Raw genomic sequence first — 24,966 nt, 5'->3', positions numbered from 1 at the left:
ACAAATCTTAACAAATCAGCTTTAACTTACAATCTGAAATGAAGAGATAAAACATACTTAGTGATAATAAATTACATGCATTAAGAGTAACATTTTTGAGATAAACTTATGTATTATATGATAAAAAGCATAAAAAATATATATGTTTGTGCATTAAAATTAGTTAAAATTAACACAGGTGTTCATGTGTTTATTACCATATGCAAGAAAATTTTATTAGCTTTCATTCGGTACCACTTTCAATGCTATAGCATCAACCTCTGGAAAGCTACAATGAAAACAAGGACATAATATTCCAAATTTTGCAGCGTTTTTGAAAAATGTCAACAATAAAATTACATGACTCTTGAGGCAGGCATAGCCAAGGTCCAAGATCACAATAACTGGTATATTTAGGAGAATTGGAATAATATCAGTTTCCATATGTTTGAAGAAAAAGGTCAATTTTGAAGAGGTCTTACTCAGGTAAGCTATGTATTATTCACCACACTGTGTCTTATTTTTTAATTTTTTTTTTTTACATGGGTGTCACCACTTATCAAGACCCAGAGGCCACTCGAGGATAAGGGTTAATAGGTATACATTAGTCATTGTGATTTTAGCATAGTAAACAGTGGGAATTTTGTAACTTGGATTACTTAGAGGGACGATTCAATTAGAACTTGTTCACATTGGACTTTTTCTTTTTTTTTTTTTCTTAGGTATCAACACATTATCAAGGCTAAGAGGCCACTCAAGGATAAGGGTTAAAGAGTGTACAGTAGAAATTGGACAATATAATAATCATTAGTAATGAAAATTTGTTAAATTTGATAACTTATATGGAACGGCTCATCAAGAACTTATTTACGTTAGACTTGAAGACAACCATATTTTAGTCAGCCGGAAAGCAGGAAAACGGAAGACAATTCCACAGGCGTGCAGTTCTAATAAAAAAACTTTGTTCATGGAATCTACATTTAGGTTTAGGCACAGATAAAGAGTGGGGGGAATTATTGATAGTGTTTACAGCTAGACGAGTGTTTCTTGTGAAAGTTTTGCAAGGGGGGACCATAGATTGAAGCTCAGTCGAACACTTCCCATGAAAATAACGATACATCAGAGACAAACTCACAACATCTCTTCTGTGAGATAGAGGTTGCAAGGAAGAGAAAAGGACATCTCCTACGAGGGTATGAAGTCTATTTTGAGCTCTATCAAGGCAGGCCAAGTCCTTTCTAGCAGCTCCTGCCCAGATGTGGCAACAGTATTCCATCCTTGGACGTACCTGGCTCTTATATAGATAGAGAATTGCATCAGCAGTGAGATATCTACTGGATCGATAGAAAGATCCCACCATTTTTCCAGCGGCCTTGGCAACAGATTTGATGTACGTGTTCCATTTAAGATCAGGAGTAATGGTCAAGCCTAGAAGCTTGTCAAAACTTGAGGCCTCCTGAAGACGAGAGCCATTCATTTCAATTGATGCCAGATGTGGATCAGAATGTTAATGATGTAAAGATAGAAGCTTGGTTTAGATGCATTAAAAGTAACCAGCCACTCCTTTCCCCATTGTACTACATCCTCAAGATCAGAGGAGAGAGAATTGGAGAGAACTTGGTCGTTTACTGTCTTAGATGTGCTACCATAAATGGTAGTGTCGTCAGCATAAATGTCTACAAATGATGTAAGGATGTGATTTGGAAGATCATTAATGTAGATCAGGAAAAGAGTTGGGCCCAGGATGGACCCCTGAGGGACACCGGCATTAATACTGTGGGCTTCTGATTTTTGCCCCTCAACTACTACTCTTATGAACCTATCAGAAAGAAATGATTTAATAATTGAGAAGACATTTCCAGCTATACCATAGCTAGAGATCTTATGAAGTAAACCTTTATGCCATACCCTATCAAAGGCCTTAGATATGTCAAGAGCAATTGCCCTAGAAAGGTTGCCTCCGTCGAGAGATTTGCTAATCCTATGAGATATAACTGTAAGCACATCTGCTGTAGATCTAGCAGAACGGAAACCATATTGAGTGTCACTAAGAAGGTTATTTTTGTTGAGATGGTTGATTACTTCTGTATTTAACACAGATTCCAGCAACTTACTCATGATGCACAGGAGACTTATTGGCCTGTACTGAGAGGGGGATGAGCGATCACCTGAATTCTTAAATACAGGGCATACTGATGAAATTTTCCAGGGAGATGGGAAACTATTCTCCTTAAGACAACGTTTAAATAGTTTTGTAAGTATGGGCGCTAGTTCAGGTTGAAGTTTTTTTGAGTACTGTAATTGGAATACCGTCCGGGCCAGTTGCTTTACTGGAATCAAGGTTTTTGATTAGCTTGGCAACATCACGTACAGATATACGCATATCACATAGTGTGTTTTCAGATACAGGAGGAAATATTGGGGGTTGGCGGCCTTTATCGCAAAAGGTAGAATTAGCTGCAAAGTTCTTGACAAAGAGTTTGGCTTTGTCTGATGCTGACGAGATTACCTCAGGTCCATTGATGATAGTTGGGATGGAGCACATGCTTCTGTTCAGAATTCTGTTTGCTATTTGCCAAAACTGGTGGGAACCAAGCCGCTGCTCAGCAACTTTGGACTTAACAGATTGAGCATACAACCATCTTGCGCTCTTTATTACTTTCTTACAATGGTTGCTGGCAGTCCTGAAAGTGACTTTAGTTTCCATACATCTATTACATTGGAAACAGTGGAAAAAGTGATTTCTGTGCGCAATGGCAGCAGCACATTCTGGAGAGAACCATGGCTGGCTGTTAGGTTTTTGCTGAAACTTTTTCGAGGGTATGAAACAGTCAATACCTACAATTAACCATTCCGTCAGGTCTAATACTATAGAGGACACATCCTTTTTAAACATGGAATGCAGAGGTAGATCAGTTATAAATGTACGGAAGCTATCCCAGTCAGCCTTAGTGTATCGATATACTGTACGATGGAGAGGTACGTCTGGGGACTTATTACATTTAATTTTTATCTTAATTGATACAACAGAGTGGTCGGAAGATCCAAGAGGTGACAGAACAGAAACTGAACATTTAATTTTAATTTTTATTTAATAATTTAAAATTTAAAAGATTGGACAATACAAATAATACGCTGTTTAACAAATAAAAAAAACAATGAAAGACAAAGTTTTAAAATGATTAAAGGTGTTTTATTTTTTAATTTAAATTTTTATTTTATAAAAAAATTTAAAACATTAAACAATATAAATGATACGTTGTTTAACAAACATAAAAAATAAATAATGAAAGACGGAGTTTTAAAATGATTAAATGTGTTTTAGTTTATAATTTAAAATTATTGTATAATTTAAATTTTTAAAACATTGGACAATAAAAATAATACGTTGTTTAACAAATAAAAAAAACCCAGAAATAATGAAATACAAAGTTTTACAATGATTAAATGTGTTTTATTTTATAATTAAAAATTAAATTTTCAATAATCACGTGATAAAATTAACCAATATTTAATCAATATTTAACTTCATCTTTCATTATTTTTTTCGAGAACAAAACCAACATTTTATTTTTATTGTCTAACGTTTTTATTTTTAAAATGTTAAAATAAAAAACATTTAATCATTTTAAAACTTCATCTTGACTTATTTCTTTTATTATTTGTTAAACAGCGTGGTTAATTTTTATTAAATTGTAATCAGAGGATTACATTTTCAATAATCACGTAAATATAAACAAATTTCAGTTTACATTAAGCAATATATACCGGTGCCAACTCAATGCGTCCCTTTTTGGATAACATGGTTCGAGGCTATTTGTACAACTAAACGGCAAATCTGCCGTAATTTTGATCACGTGATTAAAATTTAATTTAAATTAACCACGTTATTTATCAAATGAAAGAAATATAATAAGATGAAGTTTTAAAATGATTAAATAGGGTTTATTGACCAATAAAAATGAAATTTTGGGTACGTATGTATTTTTGTGCCGTGCTGAAATAATAAGGTTATTATTTTGAAAGCCATACTTAATATGAGGAGAGAGGGTGGTTTGTAACTATTCTGTGTTTCCACCTTACAATTAAAAAAAACATCATGAAACTTGAATTTAAACGGAAAAAAACCCACAAAAAACTGTATAACATTAGTGCAGTGCCATCTGCCATCATATGCATCCATGTTAAGAATAGCTTTCAAAATAATAACATTATTATTTCAGCACGGTACCCAAAATACATAAGTACCCAAAATTTTATTGTTATTGTTTCATGTTTTTAATTTTAAATTATAAAATAAAACACATTTAATCATTTTAAATTCTTCTTTCATTATTTTTTCATTTGTTAAACAACATGGTTAATTTAACTTAAATTTTAATCACATGATCACGTTTTCAATAATTATGTGATTATATTTTACCCATTTAAAGTTTGTTTAAAATGTAAACAAACTTTTGCTCAATACCGATGTCGACCTTTAAGAGTCCCTTTTAATGATTATATGGTTCAAGGATATTTGTACATTTTATTAAAAAAAGACAATACTTGAAAATAATCCAAAGATTACAAACATTAATTTAGTAGAATGGCCCTGAATGTGAAATTATAATAAAACCTCTGGCAAATGTGTAGTTTAGCGGCATAAATTATTTGACAGACAAAAAATCATAAAAACATTTTTTATATATTTATATAAAACACATTAGATCCTAAGACCACCATATAGTTTTTAAAATTTGGCCTTTCTAACGTTTGAAAGATTGGCCCTTTTAAGGCGAAATTTGGCCTTTTTATGTTCTTTCATAAATTATGAAAACACCGTTTTTGGCCGTCATATTTTTTTGTAATGAAAGAGCATAAAAAAGGTCAAATTGGCCTTAAAAAGGTTAATCTGTCAAACCTTAGAAAGGCCAAGTTTTAAAAGCAATACAGCAGCTTCGATTGTCGTAAAAAATTATGAAAAAATAATAAAAGTGAATTTTTTCTGGTTTTATTTCAAATTTTGGGTCTAATCATGTGTTTTATATGAAAAAATATTTTTTATAAATTATTGTTTGTTAAATAATTTACGCTGCTAAACTACACGTTTACCAAACCTTTAATAATTCGTAATATCATGATCTGACTGTGTAAAATACAAATGTGACCTTTCTAGAGTTGTTGAGCTTACTTTTGAATTTGCCGGGCATAAGTGCAAGATTGCTCTTATTTTTAACTAAAACATGCAACCTGTCGTGGTCTAATGATGCACCATTTTTAGGTCAATGTGAGATTTTCACTTTACATGGGTTTTTATTTGCACGAAAACGGCTCTTTTTCCGTTATGCCAAATAAATTTACCAAAGAAATCCAAACAAGCTTTAAACATTGACAAAAATAATCTCAACTTGATAGAAAAACAATTCGTCACATTTAATGAACAGACATTTTTACACGACAAACGAAATAATGATTACACCGTTTTATGATGATTTCAATCCATTGTTCTTTAACAGTAAATTTTCTTTTTAATTTCACGTTTAAATCGAGTTTTTCATCTTTTAATTTGGATTCTTTTATATTTTCATATATTTTATTTCTTAATGAATTGAACACACTAAACAAAAGTTGCATTTACTAAAGAAATCCTAACAAGCAAAACAAATTTTCTGTTTTGAAAACAAGTAAAAAAAGAAACACGAATTAATCCCGTCTTATTTTTCTTAAAAAATTATAACTTTTCATTTCAGGAATTCAATAATCCTGGAATGAAAGGTAATTTTTTTGTTTTGTTTATTAAATTAGTTGGTGAAATTCCGAATACTTACATGTAAGCTCTTATTACTCTTTAAACATGTATATAATTGGTTTGGTTTCAATTGTATATTGATAGAGAATTGCAGCTTCCGACTAAAAATGTTTCAGCAGTTCAACGGTTAATTGCGAAAATCAATCCCATGTATATTTAGTTCATACAAAAGTTTCTTTTTTAATGTGATTTCTCTCACTAGAACTTATTTAAATTACAAACATATTTATTATTAATTGAAATGTTTTTTTTATAAATCCTCCAAAAAAAATATATGTTGAACAAATCCCCTTCACATGTTTGGAATGTTTTTCCAAATGATATATTTATTCTTTATAACTTTATTTTAAATATAACGATAGGACATTGTTAACTATTTTGTAAACATGATTTCATTTAATAATTTAATAAACAGAAAATTTTTTTGTCCCATAATAAGATTAGTTAATAAAGCCGTTGACTTGAACGTAATAGAACATAACATAGCTACCACTGAGCTTCACTACATATTACGTTTTGAACTGCATATTACCAGATTGGGTGTCTATTCCGAAAGCCGTTCTTAACATGGGAATATTGTTGGTGACTATTCTGAAAGCCGTTCTTAACATGAGAAGGTTTGAGATTTCTATTCTAAAAGCCTTTCTTAACATGAGGAGGTTGGATGTTTGGCAACAACATCAACCACATATTTCTTTCTATCGAAATATTTACTTATATATAAAAGAATTACATATACCACACATTTCTTTATTCTATCGAAATATTTACTTATATATAAAGGCATAACATAAACCACACATTTTTTATTCTATCGAAATATTTACATTTATATATAAAAGAATTACATAAACCACACATTTTTTTATTCTATCGAAATATTTACTTATATATAAAAGAATTACATATACCACACACTGAGGGTCTATTCCGAGAGCCGTTCTTAACATGGGAATGTTGTTGGTGACCATTCTGAAAGCCGTTCTTAACATGAGAAGGTTTGAGGTTTCTATTCTGAAAGCCATTCTTAACATGAGGAAGTTTGAGGTTTCTATTCTAAAAGCCTTTCTTAACATGAGGAAGTTTGAGGTTTCTATTCTAAAAGCCTTTCTTAACATGAGGAGGTTGGGTGTTTGGCAACAACATCAACAAAGGCACTGAAAATCTTTCTACAAGATGAGAGGGACATGCTTCCACCGGGCAAGGCCGGTTAGCAGGTCCTGCTAGTAGAACATAATATAGCTGGCAATGAACTTCACTGCATACTACTTTACTTATAACGTTTTTGAACTGCATGTTATTTTTCTGTTTGGTAAACACCTATTCTCTGAATCACTGCACTCTGGCTAAGTATATCTTAAATGTTCAAGGGTTATATTTTAATCTAAACAGTATATATCTAATCACATGTAATAGTACAAGATTATTTTGTGTAAAGATTGGATTATGTTTGAGAAAAATCTTTTTGAATTGTTTTAATTTGCTTACGTTTGCAATAAACTAATCAATGTTTATAAAATGTCTATCATTTTCTTCCTAATTTGTTTTAGTTTGCAATTAACTCATCAATGACGTATGTTTTATCATGCAGTTCATCAATTTCTTTCTATCGTAATATTTACTTGTATATAAAAGAATTACATAAACCACACATTTTTTATTCTATCGAAATATTTACTTATACATAAGAGAATTACATAAACCAGACATTTTTTTATTCTATTGAAATATTTACTTTTATATAAAAAAGAATTACATAAACCACACATTTTAATTCTATCGAAATATTTACATATATATAAAAGAATTACATAAACCACACATTTTTTATTCTATCGAAATATTTACTTATATATAAAATTCTATCGAAATATTTACATATATATAAAAGAATTACATAAACCACACATTTTTTATTCTATCGAAATATTTACTTATATATAAAAGAATTACATATACCACACATTTTTTCTTTCGAAATATTTACATTTATATATAAAAGAATTACATATACCACATATTTTTTCTATCGAAATATTATATATAAAAGAATTACATATACCACACATTTTTTATTCTATCGAAATATTTACATTTATATATAAAAGAATTACGTAAACCACTTTTTTTTTATTTTATCGAAATATTTACTTATATATAAAAGAATTACATATACCACACATTTTTTATTCTATCGAAATATTTACTTATATATAAAAGAATTACATATACCACACATTTTTTTATTCTATCGAAATATTTACATTTATATATAAAAGAATTACATAAACCACTTTTTTTATTCTATCGAAATATTTACTTATATATAAAAGAATTACATATACCACACTTTTTTATTCTATCGAAATATTTACATTGATATATAAAAGAATTACATATACCACATATTTTTTCTATCGAAATATTTACATTTATATATAAAAGAATTACATATACCACACATTTTTTATTCTATCGAAATATTTACTTATATATAAAAGAATTACATATACCACACATTTTTTATTCTATCGAAGTATTTACATTTATATATATATATATATTATTCCTTAATTGGAATTCATTTTTGAGATGAGCATTATATATTAATTTATTTTCATTTGGGACTATTATTCTCATCTTTATTAGGTGTTGTTTTTTTTTAATGTGGTGAGACGACAACAACCCGAATTAATATATAATGCTCATCTCAAAAATGAATTCAAATTAAGGAATATATATATATATATATATATATATATATACCAATCGGTATAGACCCAACTATGGAAGATCAAATAATAAATAAACGTGGATTCATAAGATCAAAGAATCCAACCTTGATCGCCCTTCGGGCCCGTGGCGCAGTTGATAGAGACATTGAATTGCTACAGTTCTAGATGAACATTGTCTGAAGATAGCGGTTTCAATCCCACCCAAAGCGTGCCAGAGGTTAATTGGCCAAAATGTGGTGAGACGACAACAACTACGGATGGCAGTGATGGCTGAGAATGCAGTTAGGAGATTCGAAGTTCCTATCCATCGCAGTTACCACCTGACGAAGGCCAGAGGAATAGTTGGCCGAAACGTTGTGAATAAACAAAAAACCAATAAAAGATAAAAATCCACAACTAATAAAGATGAGAATATTAGTCAGAAATAAAAATAAATATTTCGATAGAAAAAAATATGTGGTATATGTAATTTTTTTATAAGTAAATGTAAATATTAATTTATTTTTATTTCGGACTAATATTAAAAAATGTGTGGTATATGTAATTCTTTTATATATAAGTAAATATTTCGATAGAAAAAAATATGTGGTATATGTAATTTTTTATAAGTAAATGTAAATATTAATTTACTTATATATAAAAGAATTACATATACCACACATTTTTTAATTCTATCGAAATATCTACTTATATATAAAAGAATTACATATACCACACATTTTTTTATTCTATCGAAATATTTACTTATATATAAAAGAATTACATATACCACACATTTTTTTATTCTATCGAAATATTTACATTTATATATAAGAATTACATATATATATATATATATATATATATATATATATATATATATATAAGAATTACATATACCACACATATTTTTTTTGATCAAAATATTTACTTATATATAAAAGAATTACATAAACCACACATTTTTAGCACAACGTTTTAATGGAAAGTTGTAGCGTTTGATTAAGAAATGCAAATTCTTTAAGCTTAAACATTTAAAGATTGCCTTTTTTTTTCATTATAAATAAGCCGGCCTTTGAATTAATAAAAGCTTAGCTGCAATATTTTTTGTAAAATATTAAAAAATGTCTTCATGCAGTATTGAAAATGTTGCAAATATTTGAAAAATCTTTTGAAGATTTAATTAGAGTAATATATGTAGATAAAGAAAAACTTGATAATATTGTGACGTCATACCATCTCAGTCTGCATGTAATAAAGCACATGTAAAACGTTATAAAGCACATTGATGTGGCAGCTGAAAGGTTTTAAACAATCAACGGTTAAGAAACATCACAAAAGTAAATAAATTGTGAACAAGAGTCGATAGGAATACATGAAAGGAAAAAACATTGGTCAAACATTGATGGCCAAACTTCCAAATAGTAAATAATAAATTAATTTTTAACTTTAATTTGATAGAACTATTTTGACTATTGTTTACTAAACCATCCTTAAAACTTGTATAATGAATTTAATTGCAACATTTCCTTAAGACATGATATGTAAAACACATACAATTCTTATTAACATAACCTCAATTTAATGTTTCCTGACTAAAGTCTTCTGTAAAACAACAAAGAGGATAATTAATTCTTACAGCATTGAAACAAAATCTACATCAAGTAATTTTTATGTTCTGAAAATATTTTGCTAATGTATTTGAAAATTAGTAAACTAAAAATTTGTTGAAACCAATATTTAAAGACAGATGAAACATTAACACACTTATAAGTTAAACATTTGTAGTTACAAATAATTTTTATATTCAGATGAATTAGAGAAATTGTTATATTCAGATGAATTAGAGACGAGGGGATATATTCCCCCAAACAAATGTAGATGGAATAATAGGATTGACAAATATCAGAGGAAAAACGTATGAATGAGTAAAAATAGAAATATATAGAATATCACGGCAGCTTTTTTAACCAATTTTGTGCCTTTTGGGTACAAAGCAACGTTAAGAATAAATTTAATTGCATTTCAGCATTTCCTTAAGACATGATATGTGAAACACATACAATTCTTATTAGCATAACCTCAATTTAATGACATACTAAAGTTTTCTGTAAAACAACAAAGAGGATAATTAATGACAATATGGGTCATCAGTTCTTGTTGAATAATGACAGTGTTGATGAGACCATCTGCAATATGGCAGCAACCCCTATATCGTAAGCACTGGAATCCAACCCTTAAAAACTTGTGCTCCAAATAGGAATATGCTGCCTTTATGTTACAACATATTTAGTTCTTGTTAATATTTCTTATATCAAGTACCTTTATATAAACAATTGACTATTTAATCAATGTGATATGTTGCAACAATACTCAATGCATATGCAAATGTAGACGTCCAGGATAGTCACAATCTAAAGTAATTTTCTTGCAGTATTGAAAAAAAACCATGTCCTTTCAAGTAATTTTTCTTATGTTCTAAATTATTTGCTAATGTATTTGAAAAATTTGTTGAAACCAATATTTAAAGACAGATGAAACATTAACACACTTATAAGTTAAACGATTGTAGTTACAAATAATTTTTATGTTCAGATGAATTAGAGACGAGTGGATATATTCCCCCAAACAAATGTAGATGGCATAATAGGATTGACAAATATCAGAGGAAAAACGTATGAATGAATAAAAATAGAAATACATAGAATATCACAGCAGCTTTTTTAACCAATTTTGTGTCTTTTGGGTACACAGCAACATTAATAAAATGTTTCAATATTTTTGATAATTTTGCATATTTATATATCAGTTATACGTGTTTGAAGAAAGCAAAAATGTGTATGCAATAAATACTTTTTAAATGGACATTTCATTGTTACATTAAGATACATGTATATACACTGTGTATCAAATTATTAATGAGTTTAGATTTTTCTTAATATTTAAGGAACAGGTAAATAAAAATCCTTGAAACTTTGAGAAAGTGCTTAAAATACTATCCAGCTACTTCAGTACAAAAATAAAAGTATTTAAAGCAGTATTGGTGAAACTATGACAGAAGACAGTAATATCAGTGTGTCAAATTATTAACAAAATTGAGAAAAAACACATACCCATAACTTGTTTATTGAAATAATTTTCAAACATTAGATGAACTAGGAAAAATGCTAAGAACATAATAACTACTTTACATAATTAGTAGGGGATATGTGATCCTTTTTTATGAATGATTTGTGAAAGATGTGACTTTTATGAAAGACGTTGTTCCATAGAATTAGTCAAATTTGTGATTTTGTCAACAGTTATTCCTTGCGATACCTCTTGGAGAGCATCCCACAACTCATCTTTGCTCTTAAATGAGTGTCCACTTGCATAGAGGCCTCACTTCATGATACTCCAAAGTTCTCAATTGGGTTAAAATCTGGCGAATTCGCAGGCCACTCCATCGTCCATTGCACAGAGAACCCCAGTTGTTGCAAATACTCTTTGCTTTTCTTTGCTGCATGCAAAAGAAGCATTATCCTGCATAAAAATAATAGTTTTTCTGAACGTCAACCTTAGTTTCTTCAGCCATGGTTCAATGTCCTCCTTCATAAAAGCTATGTAAGCATTTGACGTAATTTTTACGCCTTCTGGGACTTTCCACATGCCAACTAAAGTACCTCCATTAATCCCAGCCCATATCATTATCACACCACCACCTTGTTGGCGCCTTAAACACTGATGAAGGTGTCGTCCATCTAGGACCCATCCCTTGCTCCAGCCATCTGGGCCATCAAGCATGACACACACTTCATCCATAAACAAAACTTTGAAAAAATGCGTTTTCATGTTGTCCGCTGCCCATTTCAATCAGTTTTGTATGTGATGTTCCTTTAATCGAGGTTTTGTCACAGGCTTCACAGAGATTTGCCACTTTTTTCAGAAGGCGACATCGAGTACTTTTTGAGATATTCTGCAATCCTGCTTGGTAAAAGACTTCTCGACTTTCTGCCCAGGGGTCTTAACAACTTCACTTTTAATTTGGAGTAGAGAACAGTGTGAAACAACTCTAGATTTACCTTTATCAGCTCTCTTACATACCTTTGTAGGGTCATTGACAAAGTTCTTCACAGTTTGATGGTACCTTCAGTTGTTAGTTGTTCTGTAGTAGTACTCTTTTCAGAACTACTCAAACCCCCTTTACGACCCATTTCATTGATGAAACAAACTGCCTTGTTAATAATTTGATACTAAATACCATGGATTCAGTTGTTTACATTGCGCAAAACAGTACAACAATTTCAAAGTATGCACAGGTCAGCATTTCCGACGTTTCCAAAACTTTTGATACAAAACTACCAGTAATTTTCTGAAACTGGTAGAAAAATGTTATCTTGTTAATAATTTGACACGCAGGGTATATTGTAACATTGTATGTGTATTGTAACATTGTATGTGTATTGTAACATTGTATAAATATAAATATGTCTCTTGTCTCTATGATGAAAATCATAACAAAACAATAAATATTTCAACTTGATAGTAATTTAAGCAACACTTGTATTTACTTACTCTGTGTCAAGTTAGAAATCATATGTGAACGCAAATACTAAAAATATTGAACTTCATTATTTTTTACAGATGTTCCTGATTGAACCCTATTTCAATGTTAATGGAGGATCATGATCTTTAAACATTAAGATGTAAACAGTTATGACTTTTGGAACTCAACAGCAACATCTGTGAGAAAATTGCTACTGGAAACTATGCATATTTTAAAGTGTGTGGGTATTCTTGTTTTCATAAAGAAAATACATCTTTGTTGATATTCTTGTCTGCAAAAATCACATTTAGTGATTCATAAAAGCCCACACATCGGAGAACTTCTACTGAAGAAAAATAAAATAAAAAAGAGAAATGCAACATTCTTGTCAAGCATGTAGATGTTCTTGTTCTGCAACATCACATATGAGAATTCACACTTGAGAACTTGAATGCCTGGAGAGAACTTGAATGTCTACTAGACACTCTCCTCGAGTGTCTAAGGTCTCTCTGTACACGGGTTTGTCAGAAGAATACTTTTTCGATAGAAGTAAACCCTGACTAAATATTCAAAATCACACAATATTTGCTGCCCAAATAAGATCTCGCTATGGCTAACCCATATTAGCTTTTACGAGGAATGTTGCACCTTCTCCAAGTGATGTCACCCCAAGTAATAGCACGAAACTGGATACTCCACCAGACTAGATAAATTCTTGTCCTGAAATTCAGTAAGACCAAGAGACCAAAATAAAAGATATAATACAACGTATGAAAATGGTTAATTGGGGAGAGGAAAATTATGTTCTCAACTTCTTTATCAACTCAGTGTTTGAGAAATAAAGAACTTGAATGGAACATTTAAATATCTATGTATCTCATATAGAGTTCAAGTGTTAGCCCCAGGTAGTGCACCCCTTGATTTCTGAGAACTTCAACTGAAGTAAAATGAAACAAAAAAAGAGAAAAGCCTCATTCTTGTAAGGTGTGTGGATATTTTATTCTAAAAATAAAATTTAGCTAGCCACACATGGGGAAAACCACATTCTTGTGAAGTTTGTTGATATTTTTCTTCTAAGAAATCAAGTTCAGTGAAACACATGAGAACTGACACTTTTGAAATTTGAATGTAACTTTTAGTATTATGGTATCTGTTCAGTGCATATTTACCTATAAGTATGCCAAACCACTTATCATACAATGGCTGTCGGGTTGTGTTTTTGAATAACAATTATATACCGAACACCTCCAATTGATTTAGCAGCAAAAACCTGGATACTGCACCAGACTAGATGAATTTCTCTTTTGGAATCCAGTTAGATGTACTAAACCATACAAAATGGCTAATTGGGGAGAGGAAGATTATGTTCTCAATTTCTCAGTATTTGCGAGATAAAGAACTTTAATGGAATATCTATATAGAGTCCAAGTGTTTGCCCCAGGTTGTGGGCTACTTGATTTTTGGGAATTTTGACTAAAGTAAAATAAAACAAAAAGGGGCACGCCACATTCTTGTGAAGTTTGTCGATATTCTTGTTCTAATAAATCATCATTAATGGATCATAAAAGAACTCACACTGGTAAAAAGCCACATTCTTGTGAAGTTTGTGGATATTCTTCTTCTAAAAAATCAAATTTTTTGAGCCATATGAGAACGCACACTGGGGAAAAGCCATATTCTTGTCAAGTCTGTGAATATACTTGTTCTGAAAAAGCAACATTAGTGAAACATATAAGAACTCACACTGGGGAAAAACCACATTCTTGTCAAGTATGTGGACATTCTTTTTCTGAAAAATCAACATTAGTACATCATATACGAACTCACACTGGGGAAAAGCCACATTCTTGTGAAGTTTGTGGATATTCTTCCTCTAAAAAGTCACATTTAGTGAACCATATGAGAACGCACACTGGAGAAAAGCCACATTCTTGTGATGTGTGTGGATATTCTTGTTCTGATAAATCAACGTTAGTGAAACATATAAGAATTCACACTGGGGAAAAGCCACATTCTTGTCAAGTGTGTGGATATTCTTTTTCTGAAAAATCAACATTAGGAAAACATATGAGAACTCACACTGGGGAAAGGCCACACTCTTGTGTCGTGTGTGTATATTCTTGTTCTCGAAAGCCAGACTTAGTCAAGCATATGAGAACTCATACTGGGGAAAAGCCATATTCTTGTGAAGTTTGTGATTATGCTTGCGCTACAAAATCACAATTAGCGAAACATATGAAAACTCACACTGAGGAAAAGCCATATTCTTGTCAATTGTGTGGATATGTTTGTTTTGTAAAATCAACGTTACTGAACCATGTGAGAACTCATACTAGGGAAAAGCCACATTCTTGTGATGTGTGTGGATATTCTTGTTCTGCAAAATCAACGTTAGTGATCCATATGAGAACTCACACTGGGGAAAAGCCATATTCTTGTGAAGTTTGCGGGTATTCTTGTTCTCAAAAATCAAATTTAGTTAGCCATATGAGAACTCACATCCTGGCATGAGCATACTTTTTCCTAGAAGTAATCCCTGACCATATATTCAAAATCACACAATATTCGCAGCCTAAGTAAGATATCCTTCCTACAGCTAACCCACATTAGCTTTTACGAGGAATGGTGCACCTTCTTCAAGTGATATTACCTCAAGTAATAGCATGAAGCTGTATACTCCACCAGACCAGATAAGTTCTTGTCCTGGAATTCAGTAAAACCAAGAGACTAAAACAAAAGATATACTACAACATATGAAAATGGTTTATTGAGGAGAGGAAGATTATGTTGTCAATTTCTTTAGTAACTCAGTGTTTGAGAGATAAAGAACTTTAATGGAACATTCAAATACCTATGTATCTCATATGGACTCCGAGTGTTAGCCCAGGTCGTGGGACCTTTATTTCTGAGAACTTCGACTGAAGTAAAATAAAACAAAATAAAGGGAAAGCCACATTAAAACAGAGGGAAACCGAGTGCAAAAGAAACGATTTCTCAGTTGAAATGTATAAAATCGCAGGATTCCTCACCCTGACTTAAACAAAATGATACAAAAAATAAAGAGAAGAAAAGCCCACATTCTTGTTAATGTCTTTGGAGAGATTCAACTTTACAGATCGTTGAACATCTGGCATTATGAAGCACATCAAACAAAAAATGACAAAAGTGTTCTATGACAAAGAAATACAGTCGGGCAGATACATAAAAGAAAGGGCCATCAAGCCAGACATTGTAATATGGAAGAAGCCTGAACAGGAAAAGATAACAAAATATCAGGAGTTAAAAATGACTTAAAAAGAAATGAATATACTGGCTTTAAAGAACCATCAAATATAAATAAAAATCATAATGAAATCAAGTGTTAGCTCATGGACGAATTCATTTGATCTTTTAAAACAAATCATAGTAAAACAATAAAAAAGGGAAAAGCCACATTTTTAAGTGTTAAATATTCATGTGTTTTTAAGTCAAATTAACTTCATTAATAAGTATTATGTAGAACACCCTGCAACCTCTCTCACACAGAAAAGACGTTGTGAGCCTGTCTTTGTTTTATCGTTATTTCCTTGGCACATGCTCCTCTGAGCTCCAATACCTGGTCCCCCTCGCGAATCTTTCACGATAAACACCCATCCAGCTGAAACCACTGTCAATAATTTTCCACACTCTTTATGCCTAAATAGAGTCCATGAACAAAGCTTCTTGCTTAGAAGTGCACGCCTGTGAAAATCTCTTCTGTTTGCCTGTTTCTCACCTTACAACTTGGATATCTACAAGTCCAACATAAACAAATTCCTGATGAACAGCCCCCTTAAGTAAGACACTGTATCAAATCACCAATACTAACGATTACTGCGATACTATCCCATTGATTACTGTACACACAATAACCCTTATCCCCGAGTGGCTTCCAGGTCTTGATAAGTGGTGACCACCATGTAAAAAAAAAGAAATGGAAAGTCATAGTCTTACACAATATGATATCAAGTTTACTGATACCTATGAAAAGAACACACAATTAGTAAATGACACGTCTTTGCAAAATATGTGAATATTTTTATTCTAAGAATTCGCATTTATTCATAAAAGAACTTCAAGGTATACAGCATTACAAAGAACACGCTTGACAGGAAGAATATGTTGCTTAATCATTTGGAATAAGGAAACCAATACTGCATAGTTTTTTTAAGGCTTGTTCAGTATTACAATGTCTAGCTTAATGGCCTTGTCTATTATGTATCTGCCTGCCTGTATAACTTTGTATTAAAACCTAAAGAATGATTGTACCTATTTACTATGCCTCCCCACGGGACAGAGTTAGACACCAGGGTCGTTTTTTAACGTGGAGAAAAGATACAAAAATAAAAATTGTCTCAGTCGTGAAGGATTTCGCTCCACCGAAAGAGAACAAGAAATAGAAGTGCAGCATCTGAAGAACAGATACTACACTTTGATCTTGACCAAAAGGCCAATATTGTAAACAACAATCAAATAAACATTATCCAGAATAACTAATAAAAAATCTTAAGCATGGAAACAATCTGTGGAAGGCCACTCTGTAATGATATAATTGGTAACCAAAACGCAAAAGAACCCTTGGATATTAACGTGTACTCTCCATAAGGGAGCTTCCTGAAGTAATTAAAAAAATTAAAAAATTATCTGGTATGTATATCTGGTGAACAAGTTGCAGATATATTCAAACAACTGTGATTAAAGGGGAATTTTAGAACCTTTTAAATGTCTCGCTTGAAATGTATAAGATAATACAGTATTGCTTGGCATCTGCTAGGTTGCCTCACCATGAGTCTAAGCTATGAAAACAAGGGTGAAATGCCAGAGCCAAGAATAACGTCTGGAATGTAAAAGTTGGATCGATTCTAGTATCGCAAAATTCCGACATAGACTACCTATCAGTCTTCTGACTGAATAAACTCATATCACTCTATAGCAAAAGCGAGTGAGACACTACGCTATTGAACAATACAGATTAATATACTGTCTCACTATAAAACATTGTTTCATTTTGTGACTCCCAGACAGCGGCAATGGAGAAGAATGTTAAAAATATAACAGTTGAAATCATAAAAATAAACAAAGGATGTGTGAATGCAAGTTAATCAACATAAAATTGTTACAAATATTTTTTAAAGCTGGAGAATAAAATACAGTTTAATATAAACAATAAGATGACATGGCTGGTTGTGTTATCATATAGTCAGTGTAAATCAGTCAGCAAAGATAGAGTGTGGATTGACTAGCGGATGTGGATAGAGATGGACAAACTAGAAATGATGTAGAACATAAAAAGAATTGTGTGCAACTCTGAAGGAGGTGAAAGGCATTAAATAAAGTTTTACAGACGCTATACAACCTGACACATTTATATGCACGTTACATATGTGTATATAGACCTCTATAATACAACACATGCTCTTTCCTTGCCTGCTTGTATACTATATTTTTGAACAATTCTCCTCTGGAGGATACTTCATAAGAGTAGTGGTCGATGGACAAAAATCGGAGGCCTGCAATATAAATGCTGGAGTCACTCAGGGGTTAATCCTGGGCCCAACTCTCTTCCTGATCTACATCAATGACCTCCCTAAACACATACTTAAATCATTCGTTGACATCTATGCTGATGACACGACCATCTACGGCAACACATCAAAGGCTGTAAATGACAAAGTTCTCTCTGATTCTCTCTCCTCTGATATCGAGCGTGTGGTTCAGTGGGGGAAGATGTGGCTGGTTACCTTTAATGCATCCAAAACCAAACTCCTATCCTTACATCATCAACGCTCTGACCCCCATCTGGCATCAATTGGGATGGATGGCTCTCATCTGGGTGAGGCCCCGTGTTTTGACAAGCTTCTGGATTTGACCTTTACTCCTAATCTGAAATGGAACATGTACATCAAGTCTGTTGCCAAGGTTGCTGGAAAGATGGTGGGATCCTTCTACCGCTCCAGAAGATATCTCACTACTGATGCAATTCTCTATCTATATAAAAGTCAAGTACGTCCAAGGACGGAATACTGTTGCCATATCTGGGCAGGAGCTGCTTAAAACAGCCTATCCTGCCTTGACAGAGTACAAAATAAACTTCATGGCTTAGTGGGGGATGCCCTTTTCTCTACCCTGCAACCTCTCTCCCACAGAAGAGACGTTGTGAGCCTATCCTTGTTTTATCGTTATTTCCATGCCAGGTGTTCATCTGAACTCCAATCTCTGGTCCCCCCTTGCCAATCTTTCACGAAAAACACCCGTCTAGCTGAACCCACTGTGAAAAATTTCCCCCACTCTTTATCTGTGCCTAAATCAAAACGTGGATTCCATGAACAAAGCTTCTTTCCTAGAACTGCATGCCTGTGGAACTCTGTTTCGTCTGCCTGCTTCCCACCAGACTACAACTTGGATGTCTTCAAGTCCAACGTTAACAAATTCCTAATGAACTGCCCCCTTAATTAAACAGTTCATCAAATCTCCACACTAACGTAATGTACTTGCAATAACCCTTATCCCTGAGTGGCTTCCGGGCCTTGATAAGTGGTGATCACTGTGTCAAAAAAAAAAACATATAGGAGGAAGTGTGTTGGGATCAAGAAGCAGTTGTTGATTAACAAGATCATTATTGCTGGGATTGATTACATTCAAGGGTAATTATCTCTGATAAATCTGTTATCTGCTTTTTACAATCTGAGCCAATTTAATATATTGAATAAATGATCGATTTGCAATTTTGCCTTTGCGAATCCTGAAAGCTAATAAATGGTATGTAACATAAAAATGAAAATTCGTTTATTAAAAGAACTGTCTTGCGTAAATCATTTGTTGCAGTTCTGAACAGTATTAATATGTGTATGCATCCGCTAATTGACCAACTAGAAATAATATTTAACATAAAGGAATTGCGTGCAATTACGAAAGAAGTGACAGGCATTAAATAAAGCAATATAAGAATAAAACTTGTTTTTATAGTGCATCTTGGAGGAATATGAATCCCTTGCAACATGCTAGCACTGGGAGAGTGAGGAACAAAGAGATAAGGTATGTTTCTCTTTTGTTTAATGTTTCACAAAATGAAAATTCATTTTATTAAAAGAAATGTCTTGCGTACATTATTTGTTGCATTGTGAACAGTATTAGTATGTGTATACACCTGCATACAGAAAACAACTGACGATATGTACTAACAAAACAGAAGAAAATATTATGCATACATCAACACATTTACATGAACATGGTTACATAAATGCTATAAAACATGACACGCACAATATAGTACAACAATACAACAGAGCAATATACTACAACATATGATTTCTATAATAAACCATTGTCAGTCGTATTACATGTTTCAAGCTTTTTGTAAATTTTTGTTTTTTAATTTTTCAGTTGAATAAAGTTAACAGATGATTAATAAATTTATTTTATTTTTTGTTCATTAGTTCCTTTTAATTTAATAGTTATTAATAATTAATTATTTCTATGTTAGTTTATTAAGTGTTCTGCAGTTGTGAACAGTATTAATATGTGTATACACCGGCATACAGAAAACTGATGATGTGTACTAACAAAACAAGAAAATATACACACTTCAAGAAACACATTTACATGAACACAGTTACATAGACGCTATACAACATGACATACACACACACATATATATATCTATATATATAAAAATGTAACTCTTGGTTTGTTCGTAATTAATAGTCTTAATAACCACTGGACGGATGGCTTCCACATTTTGGTATAATATGTTTACGGTACGCATGCATGTTTCTATATATCTCTTGTTAAATTAAACTAAAATTATCATTTCTTACTTCCAGAAACTTGGTAAACCGATATTACTGGAGAAAATGAATCTTGACAATTCAAAAAAATGTTTAAAATTATTTATTTGTTCGAAAAAACCCCCAAAAAAATATTTTATAAAAGTCCAATGTTGCTTTAAAAGTAAATAAAGAAATTGAAAGAGAACATATATCCGTAATTGTTTAATTGGAAATGTTTCGATTTAATTGATGAAAACGGGAAAGCTTTTCATGGAACATTTTTTTTTATTATTATTAAAAGCAGAAAATTGAAATAGTTTAACCTGAGCGAGCGCCATTTGAAAACCAAAACAAAACCAAAACATTTATTAGTTTGTTTTTTGTTTATTTTTTCGTTTGTGTGTTTTGTTTTTTTTGGGGTTTTCTTTTCAAACAAATAAATAATTTTAAATATTTTTTTGAATTGTCAAGATTCATTTTCTCCAGTAATATCGGTTTACCAAGTTTCTGGAAGTAATAAATGATAATTTTAGTTTAAAGGAGTAATAAATGTTAATTTTGGTAAATTTATTCTTTCCCTTTCCGGAAGCAAGCGTTTGGCCTTATAAGGATGTCTCCCCCAGATTTGGATAGCAGATGTATCAGAAATTTGGATAGTACTGCTTTCTTCACAATGGGAGAGGCATAGAAAAGGTGGCCTAACCAAAGCTTGTTTCCATCATCCCCAGTTGACTTGCCAGGATCAACGGATATCTCCTAATACAACAAAGAAAAGAAGATACGCATCCACCTCTAAGGTTGAAAAAGCATTGAAGCTGGCATGTTGGCACATCAGAAAAATGCTCGACAAAGACAACAACATAACTGAGTGTCGCTCTGCTTTGATTGCACTTGAATTGTCCAGACTGGATGTCGACATTGTTGCCCTTGGTGAGGTTTTCTTCACAGAGGATGGCAGCCTTCAGGTACATGACATTGGATAATCCTCTTCTGGTCAGGGAATCCTGCAACAGAGAGGCGTTTCTCCAACGTCGGTTTCATGGTCAGAACCTCTATTGCTTTCACACTAGGAAGTTTTCCAACTGGTCATTCTGACCGCATCATGTCCATGTGCTTTCCTCTGAGTGTGTATCTGTTGATATCTTATATAATTTTATATAGTTATGTCGTTCTTGGTTAAATCACTATGTGTAACTGTTTCAGATATATACTCGACAGTCAAAACAAAGAAAAGGAAATGTCATAGCGGACCAGGACGTAGTTGCCTGGAAAGGAGTGCTTGGCGGACATGGCGTTGGCAACTGCAACAACAATGGAGTTGAAACTTGTCATCACAAACACCATCTTTAAGCAAAAAGACATACAAACTTGATACATCCTCGGTCCAGATACTGGCACCTCATAGATAACAATGAAGAGATTCGAGAATTATTGGTGAGGAAGAGTTTGGCCCATCGCTCTACCTAGCTCAGCCGTTTTGTCTGCTCAGAGGAGCGGCCTTCCATCATATTTGCAGAAATTTCTAGCGGAAGCTTAGAATGATGCAGAACGAGTGGTTGTCCAATCATGCAGATGCTGGTGACGACAGAGGCATTTATGAAACTCTCAAGATAGGTTCTGGCCCTACGTGCCACGTCCAGAGTCTGTCCGATTATGTTTGTTTCATTATATGATACGGGATGAACCTTATTAAAAAAGACACCAGAAGACAAGATACATTTAAGCGTGATAAGCCATGGAGCAAGTCCATGTATTTATTTTTACTAACCACAAGGGACGCAACTCTTGTATTGTTTTATATTAAAGAGTTGACCGAAGGGGACATAACTCATAATATGACATCCCTCTTTTCCAAAGAAAAATAAAACAAAAACAATAAAAATTACATAAGGAAGGAACCTTGACACTAGTACAATAGTGTGTGTCCAACTAAGGGCTGTTCTCATCATAAGAAAATGTTTTGGGTGGTCTTATTATACGACCGGATCTGGATACTTTCTGCGTTCCAGGATGATTGTTCAGTGTTTTGTGGGGTGTATTCGTACCGGGTCTGTCATTGATTGTGTTGGGGCTAGTATGCTCCATGGGTATATAATCCGTTGACAAATCGTTCGATTCTGGGGTCATTATGGGTGTGGCAGCATACGTTTTGGAGTTCAGCCTTGTTGCAGACTTATCTGTTCTTAGATGTCTGCGGTTCCTGCGAAGTGACTTCCCCGATGGAGTCTGCACCGCATATGATCTTGGTTCGACACATCTCTGTGTGACGACTACTGGAGACCATTTGCTGGAGTCTGGATCATATACGCGGACGTGTTGTCCTTCCTGTATCTCTGGTAACTCTCGGGTGTGTTGGTCATAGTGAGACTTTTGGTAGGATTGCCTTTGATAGAGGCGAGTTGCTGTTTTTTCTTTTTGGGTCGAATTGTTGGGACACTTCACTGGTAAGTTTCCCACCAGCTTTCGGTTCCTTGGCAATTCACCGGGTGACGGAATTGCATGGTCGATTAGGATTGACGGTAAACACAGCAATACCATGGCTACATCACGACTACTTGAGGCAGCCTTTTGCATAGTTGATTTTATGGCTTGTATACAGCACTCGGTCAGACCGTTTGATTGGAGGTATCTAGGGGATGATGTGACGTGTTCAAATCCCTATTCGCTTGCAAATTGTTTGAAAAGACTGTCGCTGATGACTCTTTCTGGGATCCCTTGTTCACCGAATATCTGCTTTATTAGTTTGACTACTTCCTGACTGGAAAATTCCTTTAATTTCCTCACAAAGGGAAACTTTGAGTAATCGTGCACCATTAGCAGGTAATTGTGACCTTCACTGTGGAACAGGTCAGTGGCCACTACTTGCCAGGGTCTTACAGGAATCTCATGTGGCATCAGAGGTTCTGCACTCTGGGCTTTTTGGTGCTGTTGACATATGGTGCATTGTTGTGTGATGCTGTCTATATCTTTATTAATGTTGTGCCAAAAGACACAAAAGAGTATAGGGTCGGCTTTCGTTGCTAGCTTTATCTGTGTTACTTTTTTAGCAGAAAATTGGACAAAGTCAACTCGGATATTAAGGTCGATCTCCTCGTTACTCCTTCTGTTGGGTAGTCGGGAGAATCCATCCGCCAGGGTAATTTCCTTACCTGGGCAATACATGATGGTCATGTCATATCCTTGTAGGCACAGCAGCATGCGTTGCAAACGAGGTGGAGCAGCAAATAGATTTTTTAAGCTGATCATTTCCAACGGTTTGTGATCGCTTTCTACTTGGAATTTGCTTCCATATAGGTATGTTTTGAAACGCTCACAGCCAAAAACTACAGCTAAAAGCTCTCTCTCTATGTTTGCATACCTTTGTTCTGTTGCTGTTAGAGCTTTTGATGCAAATGCAATGGGCTTTCCTTCTTGCAAGAGTACTGCACCTAGACCCTTGTTTGAGGCGTCTACCTGTAGGCTTGTCTCTTTCATTGGATCGAAGTAAGCGAGAGACATTTCTTTGCAGATCTCATCCTTTATTTTCTGCATAGCCTTCTGGTGACTGACAGTCCACTGGTACTCTGCTTCTTTTTTTGACAGATCTCTCATGGGTGCAGTTAAGTCTGATAGGCACGGAATGAATGGTGACAAGTAAGTGATGATTCCCAACACTTTTTGCTATTCTTTGATGTTGGTAGTGCTAGGAAGCTGCTTTATAGCTTCTACCTTACTAGGATCTGGTTTAATGCCATTCTCGTCATAGATAGCCCCCCAAAAGCTTATCTTCTTTTGATCTATCTCACATTTATCACCATTAAAAGACAATCCTTCCGTTTGTGCTACTTCCATAAGCCGGTGGAGGTGGCTGTCGTGCTCCTCCTTAGTCTTTCCGAAGACAATAACATCATCTATTAATCCAATTGTACCAGGGCATTTTTCCAGTATCGTCCATTCTCTGCATAAATACATCCTGTGTCATTACCAGACCAAAGGGCATTGTTTGGAAACAGTATCTCCCAAACGGTGAGTTGAAGGTCGTTTGTAATTGGGATTCTGCGTCAAGAGGTATGGACCAATATCCGTTTTTGGCATCTAGCTTGGAGAAGTGTTGAGCACCTGATAGCTTGTGTGCTAGCTCTCCTATAGTGGGAGTCTTGTAATTACATCTCATTATTGCCCGGTTCTGAT

The 24,966-nt window shown here is 33.3% G+C and overlaps 1 long non-coding RNA gene across 1 annotated transcript in view; it reads left to right on the top strand.

Moving 5' to 3' along the window:
• LOC145271181 (uncharacterized) overlaps window positions 1-20,443 on the top strand; it is a 30,235-nt gene extending 9,792 nt beyond the window's left edge. The window contains exon 2 of the long non-coding RNA XR_013865729.1: window positions 13,108-20,443. This is a non-coding gene — a long non-coding RNA (uncharacterized LOC145271181). The remainder of the gene's footprint in view (window positions 1-13,107) is intronic.
• The last annotated feature ends 4,523 nt before the right edge of the window (window positions 20,444-24,966 follow it).

The sequence above is a fragment of the Euprymna scolopes genome, chromosome 46, assembly GCF_053919585.1.
Source record: "Euprymna scolopes isolate OS-2025 chromosome 46, ASM5391958v1, whole genome shotgun sequence".
Lineage (NCBI taxonomy): Eukaryota > Metazoa > Mollusca > Cephalopoda > Sepiida > Sepiolidae > Euprymna > Euprymna scolopes.
Note: the sequence above shows the minus strand (reverse complement) of the source record. Positions and strands in the feature narration are given on the sequence as shown.